The sequence below is a fragment of the Ranitomeya imitator genome, chromosome 3, assembly GCF_032444005.1.
Source record: "Ranitomeya imitator isolate aRanImi1 chromosome 3, aRanImi1.pri, whole genome shotgun sequence".
Classification (NCBI taxonomy): Eukaryota; Metazoa; Chordata; class Amphibia; order Anura; family Dendrobatidae; genus Ranitomeya; species Ranitomeya imitator.
This window is the reverse complement of record NC_091284.1, coordinates 227,612,387-227,628,907: the sequence shown is the minus strand read 5'-3', so window position 1 is coordinate 227,628,907 and position 16,521 is coordinate 227,612,387. Positions and strand designations below refer to the sequence as shown.

The 16,521-nt window shown below is 44.7% G+C and overlaps 1 protein-coding gene across 5 annotated transcripts in view; it reads left to right on the top strand.

Annotated features, from left to right (window-relative positions):
* LEMD1 (LEM domain containing 1) overlaps positions 1–16,521 on the top strand; it is a 133,877-nt gene that overhangs the window by 42,231 nt on the left and 75,125 nt on the right. The window lies entirely within an intron of this gene.

Below are 16,521 nucleotides of genomic sequence, written 5' to 3'. Positions count from 1 at the left end.
GCATGCAACCTTGAACGATTATTCCAAACAGATCAAATTACCCCCTACCCAAAGTCTAGAGGACCACTTACTGATTGCTGGGGTGCAACTGCTGGGACCCTCCGTGATCCCGAGACCCTGAAACCCCAGGAACTAGACTTTACTTCATTGAAGGCTGGGACTCTGCAGAAGTGGACATGCTCGACCTCCGCTGGAGATAGCAGAGCGCTGTGCTGGGCTCTCCCACAGGCAGTGAATGGAGCCTAGGTCGAGCATGCGCATCTGAGTGATGGAGCCGAGGTCGGGCATGCGCATCTGAGTGATGGAGCCGAGGTCGGGCATGCGCATCTGAGTGAATGAAGCCGAGGTCGGGCAGGCGCATCTGAGTAATGGAGCCAAGGTCAGGCAGGCGCATCTGAGTGAATGGAGCCTAGGTCGAGCATGCGCATCTGAGTGAATGAAGCCGAGGTCGAGCATGCGCATCTGAGTGAATGAAGCCGAGGTCAGGCAGGCGCATCTGAGTAATGGAGCCGAGGTCAGGCAGGCACATGTGAGTGAATGGAGCCAAGGTCGGGCAGGCACATGTGAGTGAGTGGAGCCGAGGTCGAGCATGCGCATGTGAGTGAATGGAGCCAAGGTCGGGCAGGCGCATCTGAGTGAATGGAGCCGAGGTCGGGCAGGCGCATCTGAGTGATGGAGCCGAGGTCGAGCAGGCACATGTGAGTGAATGGTGCCGAGGTCGAGCAGGCGCATCTCTGAGTAATGGAGCCAAGGTCGGGCAGGCACATGTGAGTGAATGGAGCCGAGGTCGAGCATGCGCATGTGAGTGAATGGAGCCAAGGTCGGGCAGGCGCATCTGAGTGAATGGAGCCGAGGTCAGGCAGGCGCATGTGAGAGTGTAATAGCAAGCAGGTAGCAGGTACTGAGTATGTCATCACGGAACAGACAGACCAACAGTTGAGGGGTTTATTAACAGTAATAAGGTTCTCCTCGCAGGGAGGAAGCAGTGGGAAATAACTAGCAATAAAACAGTGCAAAAATGTGGGAGTCAAACGATGTAACAGGAGTAAGCAAGATTTCTTGAGAAAAGAACACTTATCAGTCTGATAAGGACTTGCTTGAAGGGTCGTCTTCTCCAACGTAGGCGCCGAGAAACAGCGGCACTTGTCGTCCCTCTTATCCGTGGGCTGAGTAGTCTCTAGGAGCTTGCTGCCTGGGGTTTCGGGAGTTAATGTGGTATGCACAGGCTCTGAGTCTTTAGCTTTTACAGCACAGCCAGGAATCAGGGGCTCTGCACTGACCAGGGGATAGAAGTCTCTTATGTCTCCTGGAAACTACGGGGTTAAGCCTCTGCAGCCTGTTCTCCCTGTGCAGCTGGAAGCAGGAAGTCACACTCTGAGCAGTTTCCTTAGTCACACTCAGGGGTCCTGGCTTGTCAGTGCGGTAACCGGGGCTGCGCGCTCAGGTCACTGTAGGGGGGATACATCGTCTCAAATTATGGAGGCTTCCAAGTCTCCACTCTCACTCCAGTCTTAGTGCCCTCACGGGGAGCACTCTGTCATGGGGAGCGCGGCGCTGCAGCCTGCTTTCTCTCTGGCACGCTGTCCCCTCTCTCTGGCGCGCTCTGCTCTCCCGCACTTTTCTGACCACAGCCCCATCTCTACCTCCCTGCCCCAGCCATGATGCATCACATGGTCCCTTGTGTCCAGGGCAGAAAGTCTTCCCCCCCCCCCCCCCCCCACAACCTAGCTGTCTAAGGCCGGCTTCACACTCAGCGTATGAAAATACGGTCCGTATATTACGGCCGTAATACGCTGAAATGTCCCGAAAATAGTGGTCCGTAGCTCCTCCGTAGGCAGGGTGTGTCAGCGTTTTTTGCGCATGGCATCCTCCGTATGTAATCCGTATGGCATCCGTACTGCGTGGTTTTCTCGCAGGCTTGCAAAACCAACATACCGCTATAGAAATTATATATATATATATATATATATATATATATATATATATATATATATATATATATATATATATATATATATATATATATATATATATATATATATAATGTCAGTAGACACATATATGTATATATATATTACTATTTTTTCCAGCGCTATACAGCTTGAAAGCCGGTAATTCAATTACCGGCTTTTTCTTTCTCCTTCCTAAAACCCGACATGGTTTACATACAGTAAACCATGTCTTCTCTCCATTTTTTTTGCAGATTCCACACTACTAATGTCAGTAGAGTGTATCTGCAAAATTTGGCCATTCTAGCTCTTAAAATAAAGGGTTAAATGGCGGAAAAAATTGGCGTGGGCTCCCGTGCAATTTTCTCCGCCAGAGTAGTAAAGCCAGTGACTGAGGGCATATATTAATAGCCTGGAGAGGGTCCATGGTTATTGGGGCCCCCCCCCCCCTGGCTAAAAATATCTGCCCCCAGCCACCCCAGAAAAGGCACATCTGGAAGATGCGCCTATTCTGGCACTTGGCCACTCTCTTCCCATTCCCGTGTAGCGGTGGGATATGGGGTAATGAAGGGATAATGTCACCTTGCTATTGTAAGGTGACATTAAGCCTAATTAATAATGGAGAGGCGTCAATTATGACACCTATCCATTATTAATCCAATACTAGTAAAGGGTTAAATAAAACACAAACACATTATTTAAAATTATTTTAATGAAATAAAAACAATGGTTGTTGGAGTATTTTATTCTACGCCCAATCCAGTCACTGAAGACCCTCGTTCTGTGAAAGAAAAAACATAATAAACCAACAATATACTTACCCTCCGCAGATCTGTAACGTCCAACGATGTAAATCCTTCTGAAGGGGTTAAAACATTTTGCAGCAAGGAGCTTTGCTAATGCAATGCTACTCCTCGCTGCAAAACCCCGGGGAATGAGTCTAAATATAGATCAATGAGCTATATTTAGCTTCATTTGCGGTGAGGCGCCCTCTGCTGGATGTTCATAGATCGTGGGAACTTTCCTAGCCTCCTGTGACCCTGCTCTGCCACCGCCATAAGATACTGTAAATTCGGACAATAAGACGGACCCCCATGTTATAAAAAATCTTTTTTTCTGCAATTTTCACCCCAAATTTGGGGTGCGCCTTATGGTCCGGTGCATCTTATAGTCCGAAAAATACGGATATATATGGATGTATATATATACATTCACCGCACTGAATTGCCGGCTTTTCTCTAGAACACCGCTGCGTATTTCTCGCATGTCACACTGCTTGTCCGTGTGTAATCCGTATTTTTCATGCTTCCATAGACTTTCATTGGCGTATTTCTTGCGCAGTACGGTGACAAACGCAGCATGCTGCGATTTTGTACGGCCGTAGATAGCCGTATAATACTGATCAGTAAAATACGGCAGATAGGAGCAGAGGCATAGAGAATAATTGTGCCGTATTTTTTGCGAGTTTTATGGACGTAGTTTCTGCGCTCTTACGTCCGTAAAACTCGCAAGTGTGAAGCCGGCCTAAATGGTTCCAGGTAAGGAGCAGGGAAAGCAACCTCCTTACAAGTGAATGGAGCGGAGGTCTGGCATGCGCATCTGAGTGAATGGAGCGGAGGTCTGGCATGCGCATCTGAGTGAATGGAGCCGAGGTCGGGCAGGCGCATCTGAGTGAATGGAGATGAGGTCGGGCAGGCGCATCTGAGTGAATGGAGATGAGGTCGGGCAGGCGCATCTGAGTGAATGGAGATGAGGTTGGGCAGGCGCATCTGAGTGAATGGAGCCGAGGTCGGGCAGGCGCATCTCTGCGCTATTCCACACTGGGCTCTGCAGACCACGCTTTCCGGGTTGTCGAACCCAGTTCTCTAGAGACTGTGGATAGAGGATAAGATTATTTTGGAAATAACCCTTTGAGGCAGTGTTCACACAAAAACCACAACAATTCTACTGCTGCAGTCTTTCCACAGTTCCCCTGAACAATCACTTAACTGCTGTGTCACCTACAGTCATGGCCAGAAGTTTTGAGAATGACACCAAAATTATATTTTCACATGATCTGCTGCCCTCTGGTTTTTATTAGTGTTTGTCTGATGTTTATATCACATAAAGAAATATAATTGCAATCATATTATGAGTACCAATATGTTATATTGACAGTTAGAATGAGTTAATGCAGCAAGTCAATATTTGCAGTGTTGACCCTTCTTCTTCAAGACCTCTGCAATTCTCCCTGGCATGCTCTTGTGGCACCCCTAGGGGTATTTGCCACAAAAATAGTTACTGACACTAAACACAAATATTAAGATAGCAAAACTGCACTACCACCTCCGGCCAGAAGGGGGAGCTCCAGAGACTCCCCTTAATCCATTCTGGTCTGAGAGAAGAAATGGCAGTTGGGCTAAGGAGCTGAAAGTGAGAGGTCATACAGCTGAATTTCTAACAGCCCTATGACGGTTTCCAGGCCCAAATCACCAGCCTGAGGAGAAGAGGGACAGAGAAAAGGGACATTGTGAGAACCGGGTAGCATTAATCACTACCCAGAACAGGCGCAAAGACGGATACCAGATCCGTGGCTGTATTCATTATATATAATACAGCAACCGGAAAAACGTGAGGTGATATCAGCTTCACTAGGGTCGGACGCAGCAACAGACACAGAGTTCAGCGGTACTCCCGGAGGGGGTAAGCCGATAAAAGGACTCGGGTTGCCCGTCGAACCAGGACCCGGAGGGGACAGATTGGGCCGGCAGCCAGTTCACATACAGCAGCAGGGCCACACAGAAATTGCGCACAATAAGAGGCGAAGACCCCGGCAGGGTCAAAGTAACTCAGAGTTCCCATACAGACGCCGGTGACAGGACTGGTTGTAAATCCTTTTATGTTAAAGTAAACTGGTTAAACGTTTCAGTGCCTCAGTCTTTCATTTGGACAATAGCCATCTATCCAGGATTGGGATCATCACCGCTGGGAGAACCTGCTGCTGATCAAGTAAGTGCCTGTCCCCTCACGATACCCCTTACACTGTGCATTGCCTGAGGCCACAGCACCGGGTCAAGCCACCTGTGACATTCCCCTCAAGAGACAGACCTCATTGGTCCGGTGCTGGGTACCCCGGTCTCTTGGGCGTCACACTCTCAATCAACTTCTGGACCAAATCCTGACTGATAGCAGTCCATTCTTGCATAATCAATGCTTGCATTTTGCCAGAATTTGTTGGTTTTTGTTTGTCCACCCGTCTCTTGATGATTGACCACAAGTTCTCAATGAGATTAAGATCTGGGGAGTTTCCAGGCAATGGACCCAAAATCTCTGTTTTGTTCCATGAGCCATTTAGTTATCACCTCTGCTTTATGGCAAGGTCCTCCATCATGCTGGAAAAGGCATTGTTGGGCACCAAACTGCTCTTGGACGGTTGGGAGAAGTTGCTTTTGGAGGACATTCTGGTACCATTCTTTATTCATGGCTGTGTTTTTAGGCAAGACTGTGAGTGAGCCGATTCCCTTGGCTGAGAAGCAACCCCACACATGAATGGTTTCAGGATGCTTTACAGTTGGCATTAGACAAGACTGGTGGTATCGCTCACCTCTTCTTCTCCGAATAAGCTGTTTTCCAGATGTCCCAAACAATCGAAAAGGGGATTCATCAGAGAAAATGACTTTGCCCCAGTCATCAGCAGTCCACTCCCTGTAGCTTTTGCAGAATATCAGTCGGTCCCTGATGTTTTTTCTGGAGAGAAGTGGCTTCTTTGCTGCCCTCCTTGAAACCAGGCCTTTCTCAAAGAGTCTCCGCCTCACAGTGCGTGCAGAAGCACTCACACCAGCCTGCTGCCATTCCTGAGGAAGCTCGGCACTGCTGGTAGTCCGATCCCGCAGCTGAAACAGTTTTAAGATACGGTCCTGGCGCTTGCTGGTCTTTCTTGGGCGCCCTGGAGCCTTTTTGACAACAATGGAAGCTCTCTCCTTGAACTTCGTGATGATGTGATAGATTGTTGACTGTGGTGCAATCTTTGTAGCTGCGATACTCTTCCCTGTTAGGCCATTTTTGTGCAGTGCAATGATCGCTGCACGTGTTTCTTTAGAGATAACCATGGTTAACTGAAGAGAAACAATGATACCAAGTACCAGCCTCCTTTTAAAGTGTCCAGTGATGTCATTCTTACTTAATCATGACTGATCGCCAGCCTTGTCCTCATCAACACTCACACCTGTGTTAATGGATCAATCACTAAAACGGTTAGCTGCTCCTTTTAAGGCGGACTGCAATGATGTTGAAATGTGTTTTGGGGGTTAAAGTTAATTTTCTGGGCAAATATTGACTTTGTAAGTACAGTAATTGCTGTTAAGCTGATCACTCTGACATTCAGGAGTATATGCAAATTGCCATTAGAAAAAATGAAGCAGTAAACTTTGGAAAAATTAATATTTGTCTCATTCTCAACTTTTGGCCATGACTGTACAAGACCATACTGCTGATCAAAATGGCCCTGTGGTTGTGCAGATTTTGACCAGCCCTATGGTCCACAGGTGACGCGGCTGTTTCCCTGCAAGATTAAGTGATTGTGTAGGGAAACCGTGGACAGATCAGTGGCACAAGATTCATGTGGTTTTCAGCCGCAGAGTAACCGTGTCAACATGGCTGTGTGAGTAAAACCCTAAGAAACTTTTTTTTTTTTCCCCACTGAAGCAGGAAAATTAAAACTTTTTATTTTTTTATCAACTGACTCTTAACAATATATTACGTAAAAATGGATGTGACTCTAAAGTACAAAGTCTGTCTTCTGTGTTTCATCTGTTTTACACAGATCCCCATAGATAATAATGGGCGAGTATAATCCATAAAACAGTTGAGCATGGGATTTTCCCCGAGAGTCACAGGCCTGAGACGCCCACCTGTTTTTAAAGGGCTCGCTCGCACAACCGTATAAATTGGACAAGAGCAATCCGATAAAAAAAAATTGCACTTGGACCAATGTTAAACAATGAGACTGCAGATGTTTTTGTTTTTCTTGTTGTAATCAGCTTGACTAAAAATTGCAACATACTGGAATTTAACTCTAAGGGTATGTGCACATGTTGCGGATTTGGCTGCGGATCCGCAGCAGTTTTCCATGCGTTGTACAGTACCATGTAAACCTATGAAAAACCAAATCCGCAGTGCACATGCTGCGGAAAATTCTGCACAGAAATGCAGTGATTTATTTTCTGCAGTATGGCAATTCTTTGTGCGGATTCCGCAGTCTTTTATACCTATTCAATAATGGGAATCTACAGGTGTAAAAAAAAACGCAGAAATCTGCACAAAATCCGCAATGGAATCCGCAACGTGTGCACATACCCTAAGATGTGAATAGATGTGAGAGAAAAAATCAGTTGTCGTACGGACCATAAATTTGGCATCTGCTTTTCATGGTTACACTATAATTGTGTAAGATGGGTAACTGTAAATGGTCATTGTCGGGATCACACTCAGTCGGAGCAGCCTTTGGAAGTGGTGAATCACCAGAAATAATACACAAGACACGTCTTGTATAGTGTATCACTGGGAAGTCTCTGAAGCACGCCTGCCTTCAATGTGCTATCCCTTCTTTATATAGTTGTTTCAGTAGGTTTAGTGGTTATACAAGTTTTGCATGTTTAAACAGAGACAAAACAGGAAAGAAAGAAAAGAAAACCGTTTCGTGGGCGGCAGTTTCACAACAAACAGTACAAAGGCAATTCCACAGACAAGAAAAACAGGATTTCATACTATAGCTAAAATGTCCTTGAATGGACAGGTCAATATTTATCACAAATTCTTTTTTTTTATTTTTGTTCATTGAGGTAATCATTTTTGTTCTGCTCTTCACAATCCCCCCTTTGACATATTCCATTCAAAACCTTGTCGATCATTTTAGTCATTCTTTTTGTGATATTACAAAAAAAAACTTTATATTCTCGCATCCATTACACAAAATTTATTTGTGCATACCGAGATACCCTTGAGTACAACCTTGAATAATACATATATAATTACAATAACCATAACTGTATGTATTAGGCTTTGCATAATCCCGGTAACCCACCCACCGATCCCTCTGAACCAATTGGCCGGGTTAAGAAAAGAAAAGGTATCTGACCACCAGCTATCCTTATTTTGGTCATTGTCTTTGTCATACTGATCCCTGAGTCGTTGTACGTCTTTTAATTTAAATCTCATAGTACTATTCGGGTCTATATAATGACAGCAGGTGGGTCCGATGATTTGACACATACCCCCTTGTGAGGCAGTTAGGTAATCCAATACCAGGGTATGTTGGTTAGTGACTATTATAAGCTGATTCTGTACAGCTATACTAGTATTTAATATGTCCAATATATCCCAAATCTGATCATCTAGATAATCCGTGGCTCTAACTAATTTATCCCACATTTGTGTTAACATAGGATAAATAAAAATGGTACTAGCAATTTTGTTGGGAATTCCCATTTGTACTATATGCGGCCTCCCCGAGGGACGTGGTGAGTTATCTGCAGCTCTTTTATACAGTGTGTGCTTGGGCACGGCTTGCATATTCACTTGTTTATTTGAAATTATGAAAGTAGCCGGGGTTAGGCGTCCTAATGTACAAGTACCCTTTATACCTACGGGAAGCCATTTATATGCTCCTTCTCCGCATATCCAAAATGTACCCTCAGGCAGATCCCACAAAGCTGAGTGCTGCAATACCAATCTGTGAGCCAAATCCACAAAACTAGATACATTCTGAAGCATACACCAAGAGGGTTTTTGTCCCAAGGGGCTACAGTACCCGGCTGCGGGATTCCCACATACATGCATTCCGTTGACATACTCATTGGATTCATTACAAACCAGGTTCCCCGGCTTACTTGTACAACTGTTTGCATCACCTTGGGGGAACAACTCAGAATGTTCCCATTTTCTATTATGTATGTATCTTTCCAATACTGTAGGTTTGAAAGCATCAGAGGAAGGGGTGGTTGTACTGAAACTGAGCTGTAGATTTTCAGTGGGGACCTGTCCTAAATCAGTTAATCCAGTCTTATTCCTAGGTACCCATTTTCCTCCCTTGAATGCTAAATATTGTAAGTTGTCTATTTTTCCTGTAAGATTGCCCTGCCACCAAGGAAATTCTACCCATCCCACAATTGGTATGGCGATTGTAGTATTCCATAGTCTAGTATTGCCAGGTTGGTTGTTGGCCAGGTTGTCTGAACAATTAGGCCAAGCGAATATTTCTTCAGCTGACACGGGAACTGCTAGAAAAGGTATACTTGTGGCTGATACTGGTGAATGGGTACAGATCCAACAATCTGCCAGGGGTTGCGTATTATTTAACAAGTCATGCACTAATTTTCTATGATGTTGTACGAATCTATTGTTCAAAGGGGCTAGAGAATTCAGTCTTTCCCATGCCTCCGTTGAGGTTAACATTATTAACATCAATATCATGAGTCTTATACTGCTTTTTTGCAATGGCTTGCATGTATCCATGATGCCTTTCCTTCAAGCTTGACTGCTGTTGGAGTTGTTAACAGGACTTGGAAAGGTCCGTCAAATCTCGGTTCCAGAGTCTTTCTGGTGTGTCTTTTCACGTAGACTTGATCACCAGGTTCCAACTTGTGGCCTCCTTCGAGATTTTCTGGATCTGGAAGGGAAGCAAAAACTTGCGAATGCACTTTAGTTAAACGTTTTTGTAATTCTTGTACATAAGCAGTTAAAGTCTCAGTATTCAACATCAGTTGTTGTGGAAAATAACAACCCAAATTTGCTGCTCTACCAAAAAGAATCTCATGTGGTGACAGCTTAGCCTTCCCCCTTGGGGTGTTTCGGATGGAATACAGGGCAAGTGGTAGACACTCGGTCCAAGGCTTTCCTGTTTCTGCCATGGCCTTCTGGATTTTTAATTTTATTGTCCCATTTAATCTTTCCACTTTACCTGAACTCTGTGGATGATATGGAGTGTGAAACTGGTTTTCTACTCCCAACATTTTCATAACATTCTGGAATATTTCCCCAGTAAAATGGGTACCCCTATCTGACTCGATCACCTCAGGCATGCCGTAACGGGGTATCAGTTCATGTGCTATTTTAATGGCAGTAGTTTTTGCTGAGGCTTTACGAACTGGATAAGCCTCTGGCCACCCTGAGAACATGTCCACACACACAAGCACATATTCGTATCCATTGTACCTAGGAAGTTGGATGTAGTCGATCTGGAGTCTTTGAAAGGGATACAGTGGTCTTACATGATGCTTGGTTGGGGTTTTAATGGCCTGACCTGGATTGTGTGCCAGGCATATAGCGCATGCAGCACACATGTTCCGAGCAAAATTACCAAAGCCTGGAGCCAACCACCTTTCTTTTACCTTGAGCGTCATACCATTTGCCGACACATGCGTGGGTAGGTGGAGGTCACTTGCCACTGCGGGGTACCAGGCTCTGGGTAAACACAACAAAGTTCCTTTTTTCCATAATCCTTGCTGATCTTCTGCCCCTTTTTTCTGCCACTGCCCTCGTTCTTCGTCGTCTACCTGTTTCTGAGCTTCCTTCAATCTTTCCTCATCATCTTCAGAGCTATCTAGTGTGTGGGCATGATGTAAGGGTTTACGTGCTGCCTGTTTTGCTGCCTTATCGGCTTTATCGTTACCCCTGGCTTCCTCGGTGTCGAGTCTCACATGTGCAGCTACCTTTATCACCGCTATTTCTTTAGTTTCTTGTGCTGCCTCCAGAATCTGTCTAATGAGGGAGGCATGTTTAACAGGTTGGCCTGAAGCAGTCATATAACCTCTGTGTGAAGAGCAGAACAAAAATGATTACCTCACTTTGTGATAAATATTGACCTGTCCATTCAAGGACATTTTAGCTATAGTATGAAATCCTGTTTTTCTTGTCTGTGGAATTGCCTTTGTACTGTTTGTTGTGAAACTGCCGCCCACGAAACTGTTTTCTTTTCTTTTCTTTCTTTCCTGTTTTGTCTCTTTGTTTAAACATGCAAAACTTGTATAACCACTAAACCTACTGAAACAGCTATATAAAGAAGGGATAGCACATTGAAGGCAGGCGTGCTTCAGAGACTTCCCAGTGATACACTATACAAGACGTGTCTTGTGTATTATTTCTGGTGATTCACCACTTCCAAAGGCTGCTCCGACTGAGTGTGATCCCGACATTTCCTGGCGCCTGAACAGGGACCCGAGGTCTGTGTATTCCTTCAAGAACACCGGCAGAATACGAACGAAAAGAGAATCTGGGATAATGGACGGCAGATGAACAAAAAACCTGGCCAGGTAAGAGACACTGTTAGATCTCTTATATCTGCCCTGCACTGTCCGTAAGATTTTCTGTGTCATGTTCTTTAGCGGGTAGTTCTAGTAGAGGAGGATACCTATAGCTCGGGTTCTTGAACTATTTAGGAATTGATCACCTCACGGAGTACGGCATTGAATGAGAGTGAATGTGAATAGAAGGTGTGTGGAAGTTGGGAATAGCCCTACAAGCCGCCCAGGGGGTTGAAACAGAAGAAGTGACTGTCCCACTGGGCAACGTGGTTGCGTCCTTTCGGGGAGACCTCCGCGCTTATGTTCAATCTCTGATCCTGTCTTTGACAAAAACCTGGTGACGGATAAGTGTATGATAGTATGAGCCCAGGACAGATAAATTAGCCTGGGACAAGAATACGTTGTATGTGATAGTATAAGCCCAGGACAGATCAATTAGCCTGGGACAAGATACGTTGTATGTTCTTTTTCTGTCTGGTTGCATTTGTGTTGTTTGCTATAGGTGTAGGAATCAGGATTTTCTTACATCAACACCGTTTAAACATCCTAGCTCCTTAGGAAGAAGGTAACGAGGTATTCTCATACCCAAACGCCACCTAGGGCGAGAAAAAGACATCCTAGCTCCTTAGGAAGAAGGTAACGAGGTATTCTCATACCCAAACGCCACCTAGGGCAAGAAAGCTCAGGATAAGAAAATGGGGAATAAGCAAACAAAGTCGGAACCAGAAGAATTAGATATCTATACTATCATAAAGGAGAGAAGTGGTGAAGATGCCACTAAGGGGCTGAAAAAGATTTTTAGTAAGTTTGGAGTTACTAGGGCAGAAGCTTTTAGTAGAAAACTATGGGAAGGAATTCAGGAAAGGAAAAAAGGCATAATCAGAGACAAGAAATGGATAGATCAGATCCAAGCATTGATTGATGTCTCTAGGGTAGCAGAAAATGAGGGATGGACATATAATCAACAGAGTAAAAAGTGGTGTATTAGACCCACAGGCTGTGGAGAAAAACAAAATGTGGAATCTAAAAATACCCCACCCCCATACCTTAACCCACATGCCCCATCTTTTCTCCAAACACCACCTCAAAGTTTAGCCGGACCAGGAGGATGGGTATGTCCGCACTGTGGACAACAAAATCCAGACTGGAGAAATGATTGCCTAGCCTGTGGTACACCTAGACATGGCGCTGTACTTGCCCCTGTTAGGGTAGTACCAAGACCCTTTAGGGAACCTGGTGCTGACGGAGTAATGGGAACTAGATATCACCAAACTCGACAATATTTCCCTTGGTCCCCCGCTGAAGGCATGTCTCTCTTGCACAACGCACCAGATCCCACCCAGTGTCCAGTTAGATTTGCACAATATATACAGCAAATTATGCAGACTCACGCTGGAGTTTGGGCAGATGGAGAAGAATTATGTAGAATGAAAATGACTCCTGGACTCTTCCAGGAGCTATTAGCAAATCTACAGGTACATAGGCCCCAAGCAGGAGATGGTGCCTTACAAACGATAGAATCAGGTACACAATTTGTAGATCACTTAATGGTTTTCATGAGGGAGAGACAGAGGCAGAGAGGAACAACGGGAGTGGTGGCTCAGAAATCTGGACAATCAGTAGACGAATATTATCTAAGTGTAGAAAATAATTTCAGAGATGAAGGCATGGATCTAACCGCTCCAGGAATGATGAGGTTAGTTACAAAAACCTTTATACATGGATTGTCTCCAAAAGTGAAGGAAAAGCTTAAGGCCGCAACCCCTGATTGGAGAACCTTGGAAGACCCACACCTGGCTAGACAGAAAGCTGTAGGGATAGAAATGGACTTAAGAGAAAATTCTAAGCCAGTAAGAATTGCACAGGCTAATACTGGCTCTGCTAATCAAAAGTTTACTTGTCATTACTGTAAGAAGCCAGGACATTTCCAAAGGGAATGTAGGAAGAGAAAAACAGATATAGATTCAGGAACCTTTGTACCCAAAAATAGGATAAATAACCCAGTGCCTGATCAAACAGACAGCTCAGAATGACTGAAAGTTATGCAGGTCTCTCTTCCTTCTAGAAGACCAATAATACAAGTTGAGGGTAAAAATGTACCTTTTCTGATAGATACGGGAGCAACATCCTCCATTTTAAATCAGGACTTTTTACCATATCCTGACACTATATCCTCAAAGGTTACATATGCAGAAGGGTATGATGGAAAAATTCAGGCGTTGCCCTTTACAAAACCTTTAAATGTGAGCTTTGGCCCTAAAACTTTTGTATCCAAATTTTTATTTGCTAAAGGTGCACCTACCTGCTTGTTGGGTACTGATGTCTTAAGTAAAATGCATGCAAACATCCATTTTAGAGAAGATGGCACAGTTATGCTGACCATCCCTGAAGATGCAGAAACTCTGGAACCATATGTTAGAATACAGGCAATGGAGGATTTTCCCGAAATTTACACTCAACAAGCAAAAATTGACTTGTCTCGGGTTCCTGACAGCCTATGGGCAAAAGGAGACACTGATGTAGGATTTTTATCAGTAGCTCCTATACTGTTAGAAACTGCCCCGGGAACCATATTACCTCAGCTTAGGCAATACCCCATCAGCGCCCAGCAAGAACAGGCGATTTCTCAACAAACTCAGGATTATGTGTTACAAGGTGTTTTGGTAGAAATCAGGTCACCCGCCAATACACCCTTATATCCTGTTAAAAAGAAAGTGTCCTCCAAAGAAACTATGGTGAAATATCGCATGGTGCACGACTTACGGGAAATCAATAAGGTTTTGGCACCGGTCACCCCTGTGGTACCGAATCCTCATACCTTACTGTCTCAAATTCCCAGCACTGCTGCATATTTTACGGTAATTGACTTATCAAACGCATTTTTTTCTGTGCCACTACATAAGAACTGTTGGCATTTGTTTGCCTTTACATTCAAGGGTAAACAATTAGCATGGACAAGATTGCCACAAGGTATGGTACACTCACCAACTTTGTACTCTGAAGCAATGCAGACCGTGCTAAAAAATTTCATCCCAGAACCAGGAGTAGTCATTCTACAGTATGTAAATGACTTACTTATTTGTTGCCCTGATGAACAGACGGCAGTTACCTCAACTGTTAATTTCTTAATTTTCCTAGCGCAAGAAGGCTGTAAAGTAAATAGACAGAAACTCCAGGCTTGTCAACAAACAGTCGTGTTTTTAGGTCACTGCATATCACAGGGCATCAGACACCTCACACCTCAACGTACGGAAGCCATACGTAACATGCTTGAACCCAGGAATCACAAACAGCTGCGTGCTTTCCTAGGTATTGTTTCACACTGTAGACAGTGGATCATACATGCAAGTCAACTCATGCAGCCTTTATATGACTGTATTGCCAACACACCATATTCACTCAGTGAAGAGGCTAAACAGTCATTTTCCTCTTTGAAAACAGCACTGGTATCAGCTCCGGCTTTGGGACTCCCAGACTACACTAAACCTTTTCAATTGATGGCAGCTGAGATATCCTCACATGCTACAGGGGTGCTCACACAAAAACATGGAAACAAACAGAGACCTGTGGCATACATATCAGCTCATCTGGACCCTGTAGCTAGAGCCGCACCTTCTTGTGTAAGAGTAGTAGCCGCAATTTCACTGTTATTAGATAAAGCTTCTGAGATTGTTCTTGATCACCCACTTCTAGTTCAGACCACTCATGATGTACATGGCATTCTTAACCAGGTCCAACCTAAACATATTTCAATGGCCAGACACCTCCGTCTCCAATGTTCCCTACTACTGCCGCCCAACATTTCCTTTGCCAGGATTCAGACTCAATCTCGCGTCTTTGCTCCCTTTAGAGTCTGAGGGGGGTACCATACCTGAGGAAACTGCACTCTCCAACTCCTTTGTTACCATACCTGAGGAAACTGCACTCTCCAACTCCTTTGAAACTGCACTCTCCAACTCCTTTGACCCATCAAAGTCAATGCATGATTGTGTACAATTAATGGAACAAGAGACTCAGGGCTTATGTAATGTACGTGACAAGCCACTCTGTAATGCTACATTTGAACTTTTCATAGATGGCAGTAGATATGCAGATATGAATGGACAATTTCATACAGGTTATGCGGTAGTAACTCAGCATGAAGTGCTGAAAGCAGAACCTCTCCCTGCTAATCAGTCTGCACAAGAAGCAGAACTTACGGCATTAGTTGAAGCTCTAAAAATAGCCAAAGATCAGACAGCAAACATATACACTGATTCTAGATATGCACATGGCATTATTTTCGATTTTGGCGTAATATGGAGAGCCAGAGGTTATATGACTGCTTCAGGCCAACCTGTTAAACATGCCTCCCTCATTAGACAGATTCTGGAGGCAGCACAAGAAACTAAAGAAATAGCGGTGATAAAGGTAGCTGCACATGTGAGACTCGACACCGAGGAAGCCAGGGGTAACGATAAAGCCGATAAGGCAGCAAAACAGGCAGCACGTAAACCCTTACATCATGCCCACACACTAGATAGCTCTGAAGATGATGAGGAAAGATTGAAGGAAGCTCAGAAACAGGTAGACGACGAAGAACGAGGGCAGTGGCAGAAAAAAGGGGCAGAAGATCAGCAAGGATTATGGAAAAAAGGAACTTTGTTGTGTTTACCCAGAGCCTGGTACCCCGCAGTGGCAAGTGACCTCCACCTACCCACGCATGTGTCGGCAAATGGTATGACGCTCAAGGTAAAAGAAAGGTGGTTGGCTCCAGGCTTTGGTAATTTTGCTCGGAACATGTGTGCTGCATGCGCTATATGCCTGGCACACAATCCAGGTCAGGCCATTAAAACCCCAACCAAGCATCATGTAAGACCACTGTATCCCTTTCAAAGACTCCAGATCGACTACATCCAACTTCCTAGGTACAATGGATACGAATATGTGCTTGTGTGTGTGGACATGTTCTCAGGGTGGCCAGAGGCTTATCCAGTTCGTAAAGCCTCAGCAAAAACTACTGCCATTAAAATAGCACATGAACTGATACCCCGTTACGGCATGCCTGAGGTGATCGAGTCAGATAGGGGTACCCATTTTACTGGGGAAATATTCCAGAATGTTATGAAAATGTTGGGAGTAGAAAACCAGTTTCACACTCCATATCATCCACAGAGTTCAGGTAAAGTGGAAAGATTAAATGGGACAATAAAATTAAAAATCCAGAAGGCCATGGCAGAAACAGGAAAGCCTTGGACCGAGTGTCTACCACTTGCCCTGTATTCCATCCGAAACACCCCAAGGGGGAAGGCTAA